This window comes from Botryllus schlosseri, chromosome 3 (genome assembly GCF_051294905.1).
Source record: "Botryllus schlosseri isolate E-star chromosome 3, Bs_hap1, whole genome shotgun sequence".
Classification (NCBI taxonomy): domain Eukaryota; kingdom Metazoa; phylum Chordata; class Ascidiacea; order Stolidobranchia; family Styelidae; genus Botryllus; species Botryllus schlosseri.
The window spans coordinates 3,107,788-3,123,332 of record NC_137238.1 but is presented as its reverse complement, the minus strand read 5'-3'; the positions used below and the strand labels follow the sequence as shown (position 1 = coordinate 3,123,332).

Below are 15,545 nucleotides of genomic sequence, written 5' to 3'. Positions count from 1 at the left end.
TCTCAGCCTACATCCATACCTATCCCAAAGCAACGCGATGCCAAAATACCGCAAGTTTCTTCACGCTCTCAAGACGACATTAGGACAACTGTATATTCATTCATGATTCACGATGAAAAAGTATTGCTGCTGAAGGTATAATTCTTGTTTAGGAGGCATGCAAATATAGCACGAGTGGTCCCAAGAAAAGGTGAATTAATTCCAACGCCGGATAAACTTCCAATTGTTTCTTTTCCTCGTCTTCATTCCTTCTGTGTGACTAGTATCTTGCAGTTCCACTAAATATAATTCATTCGTAAGTCGCTATACTAAGCCAAGTTGCTAACCTAGACATGACTTATAAAGACCAAGACAGATTAACAAAAATAGAACAAGTTTTGAAGTACCGGTACAGGTACATTGTGAGTTGACGACTCCTCATTTGACATGATATAGCAGAGATTCATGACTTGAATGATCAATGTATTTAAAGAAAAGGTGCCTCATTTGATGCGGCATGTGAGCCAAACATATCGACCAGTGGATGACAACATATCTAAGCTATGCGCGGCAGAGTATGTGGTCTCGCAGGTCATTATACAAGTCGACTTATATCCCAAAATAGAGCTGAGAATGGGGCGACTGAAATATTTAAATCATGAAACCAAAGTCATCCGGATGGTGTGCACAGGCGTAGATATTCACGCTAACTAATGCTATACAGTAGGCTTCTGTACCTTTTACGATGCGCATCCCATTCATCAGTCCTGGGAATCTTCAACGAAAGTCTCTACTTTCTTCAATCACAAGTCACAAGCTTCGCACCGTCAGCCGTTGCATGCCCAAAGCTCAATATTAATGGCCGACGAGTCGGCTACTCGGCTCGACACGCAGACGACTTTGAAATAAGTGATATTCATCCGCTCACATATGCCACCAATAATATTTACTGTCCACGTTATATTGTTCAATCCAGGGTGGTTTTTCATACAGAAACATCTATCAACACCTATAGTCCCTTTCTTTTGCATCTAATTTCGTATATATTGATATTTATTGCTCCACGTGTGGTTCCCTACTTACTTACCTAACCGGACGCCATTTGTGATGTCACAGTTGATTGTTGGTTGTTTACTACGAATCTCAGAAAAACCCGCAACGCGCAACCTAAAGGCTGCTGCACACTGCCTCTCGCGACACGACAAAACGAGAGAATCGCGACGGTCTGTGACAAAACGATGCACACCGCGTCGCCAGACTACGCAACAAAGCGTCGGCGAGAGGGCTGCGCAACTCGCCGACAAAGTTGAAAATTTTCAACTTTGTCGCGAGTTGCGGGCTCAGTCGCAGTAGAAAATAAGCACGCGCTCTTATTTCGACGGTGCTGTTGCAATCTTTTCTAATCGTTCAACTTCCTAATTTAACATTCTTGTGTACCAGATGCGTAATTTATCTTGGGTTACACGGTGAAGGCTGTGCGCTGTATGGTACTGTATCCAACAAGCCCAGAAAAAGAATGATTCAACTTCAAGTTGATAACTTAAAGTTGAAAGAACGAAATTTGGATATATTTGATAATTAGATTACTATATGTTCACAATACAAGATGAATAACAGAGAACATGACCGCTAACCCGCCAATGCAACTGGTATGCTCGACATTACGAAAGTACCGGTAGGCCAAGACGAGTAGGCCGACCGGTATATATATATTATAAAGATATCTTGATTGATGGACTTTGTCAGGGCGTTTCAACGATTGGACACCTTGTTGTTTATATTCTTTGTATCTTGGGTACTGTATATTGTGCATCTGCGTCTTGAGTTGAAATAATAAACTGAGTTTTCGAATTTGTGAATATCTTAGTGGCGTTATGGTGTACTTATCAAAATTCGGAGCATCAGCAAAATGATGTCAGTACACATAGAAAACACTTATGTGTAGGAATTATCTTGATGTGTTCTTCAATAGTAATAACCAAGAACCTATACCGTTACGAAATCATCAAGTTAGTACAGAACAGATACGTTACGACTCGGTGTCCCAGTGTGCAGCATAACGCAACTACAGCGATCGTGAGCGCGACATGATCGGGGAATTACCTGTTTTAGTCGTGTCGCAAAGCCAGTGTGCAGCAGCCTTAAGGTAACCTATTATAGGTCTCCGTGTCCGCCATTAAGAAATGGTCAACTGAGCTTGATGTGCTGATATTTCTAGTTTCAGGAATAAGATTACATATCCTAAACTGATTTTTGTAACTCATTAGCCCTATCTGTTACAACAAATCTAACCGCCGAGACCGACCGTGTAGCCATAGCCATATAATATAATGTCTACGGTGTAACTGGATTGTCAGCTGCTTCTTGCACCCAACTATGCACTATACCGAAATTGGTACTAGGGTCAACCAGTTCCGTGTGACCTAATCCTGTCTCGCGAACGAGGTTGAATCAGGTCAAATCGCAGCGAGAATGATATCACAGTGACATGCACTTCCACGTATCCACTGGTTGCTGGGGCTTGGAAGCTAATCAATTTTGCCAATAGCTTGGTAAAATGCCGTAGCGAGTAACTGTCAGTAACCTTGCGAAGAAATTCTGGTAACTTCACTTAGCAGCTAAATTAATGTAATATTACATATCAAAATGTAAAATGACAAGCTACACGCTGCTATTGGCTGCGACGGGTAATTCGTTGTAGAATTTACAGAAATTTCTTTGTAAATCTACCAGATTTTTTTGTGTGTAGGTAAACCTAGGTAATCCCAACATTGATTTACGCTACTATGCCTACGAACTAAGGCCATCAAAACGAGAATTTTCGAGTTGTGATTGAATAAAACTACATTTCAAGACGATTTAATAAATATCTTATTATTTTATTTTAATGGTAATGCAAGTAACATATGTATTATCTTAAAAATTCGACTTGGCAAAAGAATAATAACTACAGTTTTGGATTCAGCGTCCGTAAATTAGGTATAAAAGACTCGAACACAATCTGCCGCAAAAATTGTGTAGACCAGTGTAATTCATTATAAAAGAGGTACTCATAAATTTACGACAATTTTTCAGTGCGATTAGAACTATGGAACATGGAAGACAAGAATTTCGAGCAAGCGAAGAAAATTTGCGAAGAAAAAAACTCAATAATATCTACATTTTCAACTGATGAGCTCAATGACGGTGCTTTAGATTGGATGTGCACGGTTTTGGCCGAGAGGAACTGGGATTTCAATGGGTCGCCACATATTGGAATATGGACCTCAAGGGCGAGTTTGAATAATTTGAAATAGTCTAAGGGTGGACTTCATCAAATTGGACTATCGATAAAGTCGATTATTGCGTTCATCAGGATTCAACAAGCCAGGATTAAGGAAGACGGTTGTTTGCACCGCATAAAATTAGTTTTAATCTCATGATTTAACAAACCGGAACAAACTAATATAAAAACTGCGTGCACTGCGTAACATTCCTACGCGCAAATACTTCCGATAATGACGGTGAATTGTCTCCAAGGTAATGGCTTCACTGAACAATCAGACAATCAACGAATTACGTACGCAACGTTGCAGAGCTATATACCTTCGCTGTACCGTACTGATTACGCACGTCTCTCATTTTGCGATGATGATAATTCGGCACTTCTTGGCCATTCCTCACACATGGAGAAGTGATCCCCATGAAACAAATAAATGTTTCCCATGAAGAACTGAAAATTTATAAACGTCAAAATAAATTGATTTTCGCGTTGGGATTAGGGTTGGGGAGACGGACATTAGAGATTGGGTGGGAGAAATTAGAGTTGAGGGAAGGGAATATTAGGATCGGTGGGAGATATTAGGGTTAGCGTGGGAGATATTAGGGTCGGGTGGGGGAAAGGTATATTAGGGTCCAGGTTGGGGTAGGTAGGATATCCCAAGATTAGGGTTCGTAATATCGTAATATTGGGGTTGTAGGTGGGTTAGGGTTAAAGTTGGGGTCAGGTTATCCCAAGATTAGGGTTGGGTGTATTGTATTACTCATCCCAACCCTAATCTTAGGATATCCTAACCCACCCAAATATATCCCTCCCCGACCGTATTATCCCCCACCCCATCCTTAATATCCGTCTCCCCTTAATCCCAACGCAAAAAAATTGAAGTTTATAAATTTTCACATGTACATGGGAAACATTTATTGGTTTCATGGGGATGACTTCTCGATGTGTCGGGAATAGTTAAGAAGTGCCGATAATCCTAACTGTCAAAGTCGAAGTATCTTCATCAGCAGGCTGCCGTTTTAGTCAACAAATTGACAAATGACCGGAAATAACGCGTTTTCCCATGATGATGCAACAGATAACACCATTTGATTGAACACTCGGGACACCTCGACCTCGAGTAATCATCGCGCGTAACCTACCTTACCCAACTTTATTAGTCGCGATAGCAGATATTAATTAGACGATTAGCGTTCTTCCGAATCAGCTAATGTTATGATCTCCGCGTAAAATGCGTTCCGATGAGCAGTTTTCAATCATATGATTAGCAGTCTCTTCGATCGGCTAACTTTATGAACTACGGTAGTAGGCTAATGGTCAGTAGAACGGATTCATTTATGCCAAAAGAATCAGTTCACACTTGTAAAAGCTATTGGATTCTCAAAAATCGCAACTATAACTACTCAATTTTTAAATCTAGCAACTATATAACTAGAACTAGAACTACTAACTCTCCGAAATCCGAAACTATAATTAGAACTATAGAACTGCTCAATTTTCAATCTCGCAACTATAACTACAACTATAGAACTACTCACTTTTCAAAATCCGCAACTACAACTAGAACTACAACTAATAAATTTTCAAAATCCGCAACTAGAACTAATCACTTTTCAAATCCGCAACTAGAACTAGTACTACGTTAGTTAGTTGTTGGTCAACTAAATAATGGGTAGTTTGGACAAGTACCCTATGAATCAGTCGTGATAATTATAAACTAGTTGGTGTAGTCAGGTGTTCTCAATAGTTCTGTAGTGCTGGTCCCTGATGTCTTTGGGTGTTACGAGGAGCTGGTGACTGACAAAAGGTCTCTTACTGGGGCGATTTTTTACTAAAAAGTGGCAGATCTTAAAAAATCAAATTTTAGATATTTTTCGACCTAAAAATACTTAGTTTTGACCAAATTTTTACCTCACGCATGCAAGTTAGGTGTTTTCGCACATAATGTTAAAATTGTTCTACTCATCTTCATTCCTTACGAAGTAGGTTGGCGTGCAAAAACATTTTTGACTAAAAACTGATAAATTTTTACATGTAAAAACTAGTATTTTATCGAATTCTGGCCCTATGAAGAATTCCAGTAGTTTCAGTAGTATTATGGTAGAAATAATTAAAATTTCTTGTAGTGCAACGAAAGTTACTTTCCTACATTCTCGGGTAGAAAGTGTCTGTCATTACTAAGTAGCTTGCCAGGACTCGAGAAATAACGTTCAACAGCAGCAGTTGCTGGCTGACAACACTGAAGTCGTGCTTATACTGCTAGTGACACACCTTGTTGCTTCATCTTGACAATGTTTTCAATATTACAATTTTTCGCCATGAACTTTTTGATATAAGAACCATGCAATGCCCGTAAGCAGTCTTGCTTCAGCTAGGATATTGCTGTACGTTGAGCATAACACCATGTCAACCTGTTTGTTTCATATGACCGTTTATGATTCGCAATGAGCAGAAAATGAGCCGTCTACAACGGTAGGCCTATAAAAGTAGGCTACAAGCTGTAAAATATCAAAAGTATGCTTTCACGACCCCAAGGGGGGCGCTCAACCGAGTTTGAAAACCACTGTTTTAGTGTGGCTATCATTGCCTGCTGTGAGCACTGAATAGGCCAAAATAGGAACATAAGTCAAGAAAAAAGACATATGTGATCTATATAGGCCTATATATATAAGGACAATATAGTTTTATACTTGTAGTCCCAACATTGGAACTGATGGACCCATTAAAACTGCTCAGCGGACCACCAAGGGCTCTATGGAGCCTTAGCTAGGAGCTCTTTTGTGGTATATTCACTCTTTCCACGAAATAGACGACGTATACTGTATGGAGAAATAGGTGGACGCTAAAAGGATTTTATGCGATTTTATCGCTAAAATATTGGCTCGATGGTATTTCACCAATATTGCTTCCCGCTTCACAATAGTCATATCGGCATGTTCATGGATTTCAGATGTTATTGCTCTACGGTTAATAGCTTATTTCCATATCTCGCTATTCATTCTCTTTGCATTCAATGCCCCCATCTTGCTGTCTATTTGCACCGAAATCTTAACGCGCAGTGAACTCTTTCTTTTGTTAATGTAGAGACGGGATTGTAGTGGGGATCCCAGATAAATCTCAGACACATGAAAATATGGTAGTGCTTATTGAAACCAGTGTCTATCCTCACGCAATGGCATAGCCTAAAAAATTTATCAGGTAAATGACGATCCATTTTAAAGATATGGGAAATATGGTAAAATCTATGGTTTTGGGCGCTTATTGGGTGATTAACAACTTTTAGTGTGATCTTTCACCCATAGACATATTGTCGTGGAAGATCAGCGTTACTAAACTTCCGCGCGAATCGGAAATTTTTTTTTAAGTTAATATTTGAATTTGGTCAATAATATTGTTACTTGCACTGGTCTTGGGCACCCCATAGAGCAGTGGTTCTCAAACTTTTTTTGACACGCCCCCCTTTATCACAGTGAAAAATTTCGCGCCCCTTATCGTCATATCACAAAATGCATCCGCAGAATGCTAGCAACCCCAACGGATAGTTTGATGGCATGAAAGGTTATGACTGCTTATGAGGTAATTTTCCAATCTGAAATTTTGACTACGCACAGAGCAGAAACTCTGAATTGGAGGTCAGTCGCGTTAAGTGCGAAAAAAAATCACTTGACCACAGCTTCGCGCCCCCTTCCGATGCTTTCACGCCCCCAGTTTGAGAACCCTCGCCATAAAGTGATCAACCAAACTCCCGGAGGCTTCGTCCCATAGACCTTACATCTCACGGCTAATCGAAAGTCCGACTTCATTGTCATGCAGGCACACCCTGTATATCTATTGTGACGCGAAGAGCAAATAGATGTCCTAATACATGCCTGAATTTTGTCAATAATAATTATAATTGCACATCATATAATCGCCGATGTGATCACATTTATCGGTAGAGCTAAGGGAGGTGAGGTGGTGCCTTCGAAAGTTTAGGGAACGTTAATGATACACAACTAATTAATTATCCGTCTACGAAGGAACGGGATTTGTTAATAATTATTATGCTGCATATTATTATTTCGTGACCTACCGGCTGCTATATGGTTACAAGTTACAAGATATTGAAAAAGCACAAATATACCGGACTAAACAGAAAGAAGAACGAATTTCGTGTGCCACATACGACCCCAAGTTGACACTTCATCGCGGGGGGCGACATTTTCTCAGATTGCCATGACAGGACTATTCACTGTCGAACAACTGGCAATTGAACATATATATACCAACGGCGCAATAATACCTATTTTTATACATCAAACCAAATTACTTTTTTCTGGGGGATGGGGTATTCATATTAAAATCATGACATGTAGCGCGACAATAAATTGAGCGAAGCCTGAAGAAAAAATTCAAGTTTAATGAATCTAGCCTAAAATACTCCATAAATTTATTTTTATTTACAAAACAATTTTGGGCCTCATTCGAGCTCGTCCTCCTCAATTGGGGTTTGGGGTGCGACTCTGTTACGGTTCTGCTTATATACGTTATCATTAAAAGATTAACGATAGAGCTGATAGAAGATTCAAAGATTTATTAGACACGAAATTATGCATTCATTTTGAGCTATATGTTCATACGACGCGGTAAGACTATTCATGGGTTTTAGGAGGGTGAGGTCGGGCGGGCCACTTGTAATTACTTAGTTGAAGCATGTTGTCATTTCCTGACCTCCGGAAAAAGTTGTCGTCAATTAAAAGATCGCTTACACGTACTGCAACGAATTTGAAGAGAGATGTCTTTGGTGAGATGCGCACGATTACCAATTTTCATTTATTCATCATTATTCAAATTCATATCATTCATTATTATTTCATTTCTTCGTCGCATTCGCACCGTGGGACCCAGGTTGCACGGACAGGGCCATACGGCGCTATCTCCGATAAGATATTATCGCCGGGAATCTTTCTGGGATCACACTTCGTGTTGGCAAAATAAACTACTGAAAGTATATATCGCGCTAAGCGCGAGACAATTTCATGTTGAATATATAGGAGGCATGGCCCCTTTCACCCCCTCCTGGTTACGCCAGTATCCTCACAGCACGCGGTTAAAGTTTTTCCCGGTGTCAGCATGTCGCGTTGATTTTTAAATATCTTCATTTTGAAATCGTCTGGTCACAATTATGTGTAGCCTATTGCAAGACCTGCGAAGGTTGAGTGTCTGCGAACCGATATGAGACTACTAGAACAACTTGAAGAAAATGTCGCGACTTTAGTAAAATATGACTATTAGGATATTGAGCTGCACTACCATTCTATCAGCTTTTCATGTGTATGTTTTCAGACCAGTGACGATGGTGGCGAAGAAAATGCAATTTACATGAAGTGCCAAGTTAAAATGGATGAGATAATATGTACGGTTCGTTGTTGGACAGAGGTAAATTCGAATTGGCGAACGGCGAATGGAGTGTTGTGCCAGACTCTATGAAACCGAACAGCGAAATGGGTACGCCTCAATATGATAGACACCGTTAATTTCACGAATAGAAATTCGGCCAGTCTTCTGGACTGCAAAATTATTTTGTATTGTGTACAGTACACACATCGACTCAAGATATAGTACATGCTATTGAGCGGTCGTTTTCATCGCATTCTTGACTAGGTGGCGAACATTTAGCTCAAAATGCGTAACATGGGGCGGAGAATCAACTCTGACTGGAGCGTGATTTGCGACAAAGATTGTCTGGTTTCGAGGTGCAAAGTAAATCTGATTCAATGTAACGTTGCAACGTGCAATCCGGAGAAACTGGCAATACTTTCTAGTGTGAAGTGTAGGACTTGCACCATGCTACATAAGGACACTTCTATTTCATTTATTGCTATATTTGACTATAGATTATTACTTTCTCTTCAATTACACACTTTGTAGACTGGATACCGATGACACACCACAGCCTATTCAAGCAAGTTATTGTAACTAACCAATTGGGTAGCAACTTAAATACGGAGTTTCATACAATATACGCATGCGATATGATATCGCTGTAGCGCAATATTTGGAATTCACATTGAACACTCTGGTGAATGCGTATGTTGTGTTGCCTTAATCTTAGCAATTACTGGGTGAAATATATAAAAAAAAGTATGAAGAAGTGCCTAATTTTTAAATATGCTGTTTCTACAACGACTTAACGTATTGAAAACGAACACAATGTCAGTTGTAATTGTGGGATTGATTGTTTGTGATATTTTAAAATTTAAATGGAACTATATCTAGGTTTTGCTTCATTGCTATTGTAGATTTCAGGTTTAAATTGCATATCCTTGATACGATTAGTCATTATTTGCACACGAATAAAGTATACGGCCGATTTACGAGAGCTCGACGTCTGCAAAAATTATCCAGAAGTTTATAGGAGAAGTTAACACTGAAACTGGATCATCAAGGAAAATAGTAGGAAGGGGAATGTAGTTCAAGCTTTATGAATCAGATACGGCTTATGAGCTGATATTAATTAACCAATATATTCAGGGTATCGCGCATCCGGCGTCAAAACAGTGACTTCGAAACAGCGAGTGTATTTTTATTGAGGCTTTTGAAAGAGCGAGATATTCAGCGTAGCCAGTGTCAAAATAACGAGTGTCGGGTTTGTGCAGTGGTTCCCAATTTTTTTCGTCTCGCCCCCCGCTTCGGTCAATATCTGGGCCAGGATCCCCGTTAAGAAAAGCAGCCCGGTGACTAACAAAAGTCGTTTTACAGCGCAAACATCTTTTGACTAAAAATAAGAAGATAAATAAATGAATAGGTAGTCAGTTTCAGCAGTGGCGACCAAGGTTGTTGTTGTTGTTTTGTGATATTCATGGTGTTCGTCGACTACTATGGTCATTTACACCAGGCCAATTGTTTCTTCATTTTTATTCCGTAGCTGCCGACTTGTAGCACGGTCCACTTCTAGGCTTTTATAAGATACTGCTTACCAGGATGAGATGAGATGGCGGCGAGGAGCCTAGATAAACATCCAACACTTGAGTAGGACTTCTGGAGTCGACCTCTGTCGGACTGAAATCCGCAACCCATTGGTATTGCAACAGTGGATTATACCACTACGCTATCTCGCAATACTGGCAATTAGGGTTGTAACCAAGTCAAAGGTTCCGATCGCAAGTCAAAATTACTTTAATATATTTGAATCCAGTCAAGTCAAGTCCTTTTCAGGTCACCACCGAGGAAGTCCGAGTCCAAGTCGGGGAGCAGAAGGATTGGTCTGAGCGTATCATCTCTTTTCAATTACCACATATTAGTCTACATACTTTATACCAGGGGTCTCAAACTGAAATGTGCTCGCGGGCCAGTTTCCCAGTTTTGACGACGCCGCGGGCCCCAGCATTTATAGGGGCATTCTATGTCTTTTCAAGTAGGCCATATTTGGCGGGAATGAATTGTCCTATTGAAAGTGATACGATCAAGCAGACTGACAGTAAACATATATCGTCAAAATATGATTCACTCTTGTATCAATTTAGGCCTTGCACGAAAAGAATCATCACATTTATAACTATTTGAATAGAATTGTTGTTCCACTTGATATATATTAATTATAAGATATAGGCATCATATGGGCGGACAAATGTATGATGCCACCATAAAAGCTATCGGGTTTTAATTTTGCAGCTACTGTGAATATTTTGGATTTAACAGATTGATAATAGCGACTGATCTGAAATCAAAACATTTTTAGGTTAGGATTCGGGTATACTTCTGATAAGTAGGCTATTAATCTCATGGCCAAATATCTTCATATATAGGAGCAGAAACAAGTATAAATATATTATAAATATATTAATGAATGTGTCCTAGTGAGTGAAATGTCGAAACGCCGAACGGCCCATTGTTGTTACATATTTGAAGCGTACCACTACGGTACTTGGTACTTTTAAGTGGCCTTAATAATATGATTTAGCGACCAAAGATGTAACTAACAGATTGCCAATGATTGCAATAACTACTTGCTTAGTTAGCGAAATACCAAGCTACGCGATTAGTTTGTTGCGTTCACGGCATTGCGAGTCACTCCGAGTCCACCCGAGTCATTTTCATTTTGCCATCGAGTTAGCCCGAGTCTGAGTAATTCTAAGAAAGGTCGCGTCCAAGTCCAACTTTCAAATTCCAGTCACGAAGCGTCTAAGGGTCAGGTTTTGTCATCATGAATTGGAAATGTGGATAAATAGTGAATCTTCCACTGCATGGTAGCGTTTGTAATTGATGTGATAGTGAGGTTTGATGAATAGTTTGAGGCTATCGGAGCAATTTAAGAGGGAATTTTCACTTTATGACCTGAAAATATATATGTGACACTTATATATTGTAAAATTAATAAAAATCTAAAATGTCGTCGCGGGCCGCACAAAATGCTCTGGCGGGCCGCGTGTTTGATACCTCTGCTTTATACTAATTTAAATCTAGGAAAAATAGCTCGTAGAATAAACGCAGCAGCATCTACTAAACAGCGACCAACCAACACAAGAGCTGAGCGAGACTAACTAAGTGAGCCTTCTCTTGGGTGGCGCCGCGAGTGAATTTGATAGAGTGACGCACCACGTAGTTCTAGATATGCCTGAGTTGTGAAAACGATCGTGATTCGTTCGCATGGATTTTCAAAATCTGAAAATTAAGCTACGCAAAACGTGCAGAGCATGATTCATTTTGATGCATACCAGGAGGTAGGCCTATCCAATTTTCGACGACATAAGCATTCGTCCGCATCAAGGGATGAAAATGATAATATTGATATGAAAATGCGATTCTAATCCTCTGCTTACTCAAATATCTAGTTTTAGAAAATATCATGGTATGGCGCCCTCCCCCATATTATAAGGCCCGTAGTTTAGTCGAATAGCAATACGGAGAAGCTGTATCTTATACGGTGTAAAGACTTTGCGCGATTAATAAAAAATAAGGTGGATCGTGAAATTGCCATATTGTGTAGTTTATTTCTGGAAATTTGAGGCATTTCTAAACTTGCATTTTTACTTCAACATGTATGTTCTCCAGACAAATGAACTGAAACCAATTAGAACTCACAGTATGATACTGGGAATTGAAAGACAAATATAAATACTATTTCTAAAAGCGGAAAATGTATTCCATGTCTTTCGTCATATTTTCGTAATAACTGTTCGATTAGCGCGAGGCACGAGGATAGTACTAAATACTTGGGATGGTGCGAACGTGAGGTACACGTTTGCGTTCTGTGTGTGAACCTCATATATTTAGAGGCTCACGTTCACAAACGAACCTTGGTATAGGCTCTGCACTTTTAACTTTTTTCATATATTACAATTTTCATGTCTTAACATCTTTGCTCGGAATTTATTGCATTTGAACAGCAGGCCACTCTATAAATGGAGATGGTAGCATAAAAAATTACCACTAAACGAGAATGCACATATACAATCTAAATAAATTTACTTGCTTTGTTACAATAGTTTGCTCGAAATATCCAGCTTCCCGTTTGTGAATATTTATTGACTCTCTGCTGTGAGCTTGAACTGCAATCACACAACATCAAGAGTTTCAACGAATGATGCTTATTCAACAAATCAATGAATTTGATATCGTTGTCTGATGTAAAAAATCTAGCAGGAATACGGGGTCAATCTTGACTTCATATACTTATTGTATCATAAAATCAAATCATATTGTTCTAAGGTGGTGTAGACACTAGCGATCGTTCCGCTTCGGCAGTTTGGGAAGGCCGTCGCCAAGATGCATTTTCTGCCGCTTGAGCATAGGGAAAAGTTGCGTTCTAATCAGATGTAGGAAGTCAATTGGTTAGCGCGGTATGTTTTCTGGGCGCAATTCTTGATGATGAGATATCAATATATATACTAAGATCTCAAATTTTGCTGTTGGTAAGGTTTTTCAGACAGTGTTATCGACTGGAGTGCAACTGGAGTGACCTGTCATAGCCCTCTTGTTAATGTTATCGTTATCAAGCTATATGTACGCCAACATGCCTTTTGTATCATATCAAGCAAGTAGTATATCCGACGATTCTATAATTTTTTTTAAATGTGACCTGTGGCTGGTACCAAGAATCCTGTTCGTACAGTGAAAGACAAAAGAATCACAAAGTTGGAGGAATTGAGGAATTTGTTGAAGAGCTACTGCGGTGACAGATGTGTGTTAGTTAAAAGAATTCAGCCTTATATCTTCTATGATCACTTACATGAGGAAGTGGAATAATTCGGGCATCAGAATCATATATTGCCCAGCAGAAATTTCGTGTTTTTGTGCGAGAGGCTTATTCGGAAGATGTATTTTGTGAGGCCATGCACATTTTCTCACGGTATGTCGCAAGCTATTTTGGAAACCTTTTTAGAATCGTTGAGGTTCGCTCGGGGTCACATTTTTCCCTCAGTCAAGATGATACCTTCGAATCAGGGGTGGCCAACCTGCGGCCGTAGTGAGAAATTTATGCGGCCGTCGGCCAGTTACTCAATTATTACTATGTGCTGGCGGCCATAAACATGGGTAGGCCTATTTGGCGGACATGACTTGAGATGCGGTCGTAGGCTATTGAAGTAATCGAAATACGACCGTGAATAGCAAAACGGTTGCTCCCCATAGCCACCTGAATAAATAGTTTGTTTGTTTGTTTGTTTTTGGGGTATTAATGGTGTTTGTCGACAACTATGGTCATTTACACCAGGCCGATATTCTTCTTATTTTCCGTAACTTCCGACTTATAGCACGGCCCACCTCTAGGCTTTTGTAAGACACCGCTGACACGGATGAGGTGGCGAGGACGAATAAATAGTGCAGATAGGCAAAACGTTTACTTATGTAGCTACTTTGAAAATGTAGAAATACTTCGTTCCTGACCACCACTAAATAAATGTTATGATTAGGGCGATTTCTTTTACCTTAAAAACGGAAGATTTTGACCTGATTTGAGCTAGTGTATGCAAAATAGGTGTTTACCCACATAATATTAAAATTGTAATACTCGTCTTACTTTCTGGTCGGAGTTGTCTGTCCTTACGAAGTAGTTTGGCCTGAAACATAACTTTTTTGCCTCAAAAACTGACAAATGTTTACATGAAAAAACTTCATTTTATTGAAAATTGGTCCTATGAAGAATTCCAATAGTTACATTCCTACATTGCGCATCATGTTAGAAATAATCAAAAATAATTTGTAGTACGGTACTGAAAGATACTTTTATACATTCGCGGTTAGAAAGAGCCTGTCCCCTTACTAAATAGCTTGCCAAGAATGGAGTAAGAATGTTCAACAGCAGTAGTTTTTGGCTGACAACACTGAAGTTGTGCTTACACTGCTGGTAACAAACCGTGTTGCTTCAGTCTGGCAATGGAGTCTACATCAGTGGTTCTCAACCGCCGGTCCGCGGACCGGTGCCGGTCCGCGACGACTTTTCTGCCGGTCCGCGAGGTATATTGAGATTTTATAACTTAATTTCAAGATGCAAGATGTTGAAGGCATGTCCATTGGTAAAATAAATTAAACGTCAAATTTTTGACTGATGCAGAACTTCGTTATGTAAGATTACGTCCGGAACCATGTTCGGTTTGACTTAAAGTTCCATCTGTCTCCGGTGACAACATGCGAGCGACTCGCTAAGTACGAGATGACTCGCTACACCGCGCAATCCGTACGATCATTCGTTCTCAATTCATTAATTTTGTGGATGTCCAGTCCAGGTATCCTGCGGTGGATTGTACTCGTAGTAGGCTTCGACTGATAGTAGTGGGAAATGAGCAAGGTAGCTCGATAAGGTGCTTAGTCCTACTCCAAAACGCTTCATCTCTGGACAATGTCGAAGAGAATAATATTATTACAGTTTGTGCGGTTGATTAATCCACGGCCTTTGGCCCGTAATTATATGGGCAAGACCATTTACCTCGACCCAGCACTCAGCACTCAGCAGACTCTACCGTGAAACCAAATGAATACCATCATAAAAATATTTAATTACGAACAAAACCCTCGAAATTTCACTCTCTAGTAAAGTGGTGGCCAACCTGCGGCCGTAGTAGGAGATTTGCGCGGAAGTGGACGCGTAATTAGATCAGTATGTGTTGGCGGTCGTCGACATGAAAATTGAATTTACGATTTGACTCGCAAATTTTTAAGATATTTTATTTAATCTTGAATTTTTCTTCACGATAGGCGCGATTCAATGCGACATCATTTTCGATTTTGATATAGTCGTAGCACCCTTTGCAATCTGAGCGAACACCGGAAGTAAATGATGCACCCCATATAGAAATAACAATTTCGAATCGTGCGCTCCTCACGA

The 15,545-nt window shown here is 39.8% G+C and overlaps 1 protein-coding gene and 1 long non-coding RNA gene across 2 annotated transcripts in view; one reads left to right on the top strand and one right to left on the bottom strand.

Moving 5' to 3' along the window:
* Positions 1-15,545, top strand: part of LOC145435479 (uncharacterized) — a 286,197-nt gene that overhangs the window by 129,012 nt on the left and 141,640 nt on the right. The window lies entirely within an intron of this gene.
* LOC145435578 (uncharacterized) lies at positions 71-1,139 on the bottom strand. The gene is made up of 2 exons (XR_013913898.1): positions 717-1,139; positions 71-278 (listed from the first exon to the last, which is right to left on the bottom strand). It is a non-coding gene; the product is annotated as an uncharacterized LOC145435578 (long non-coding RNA).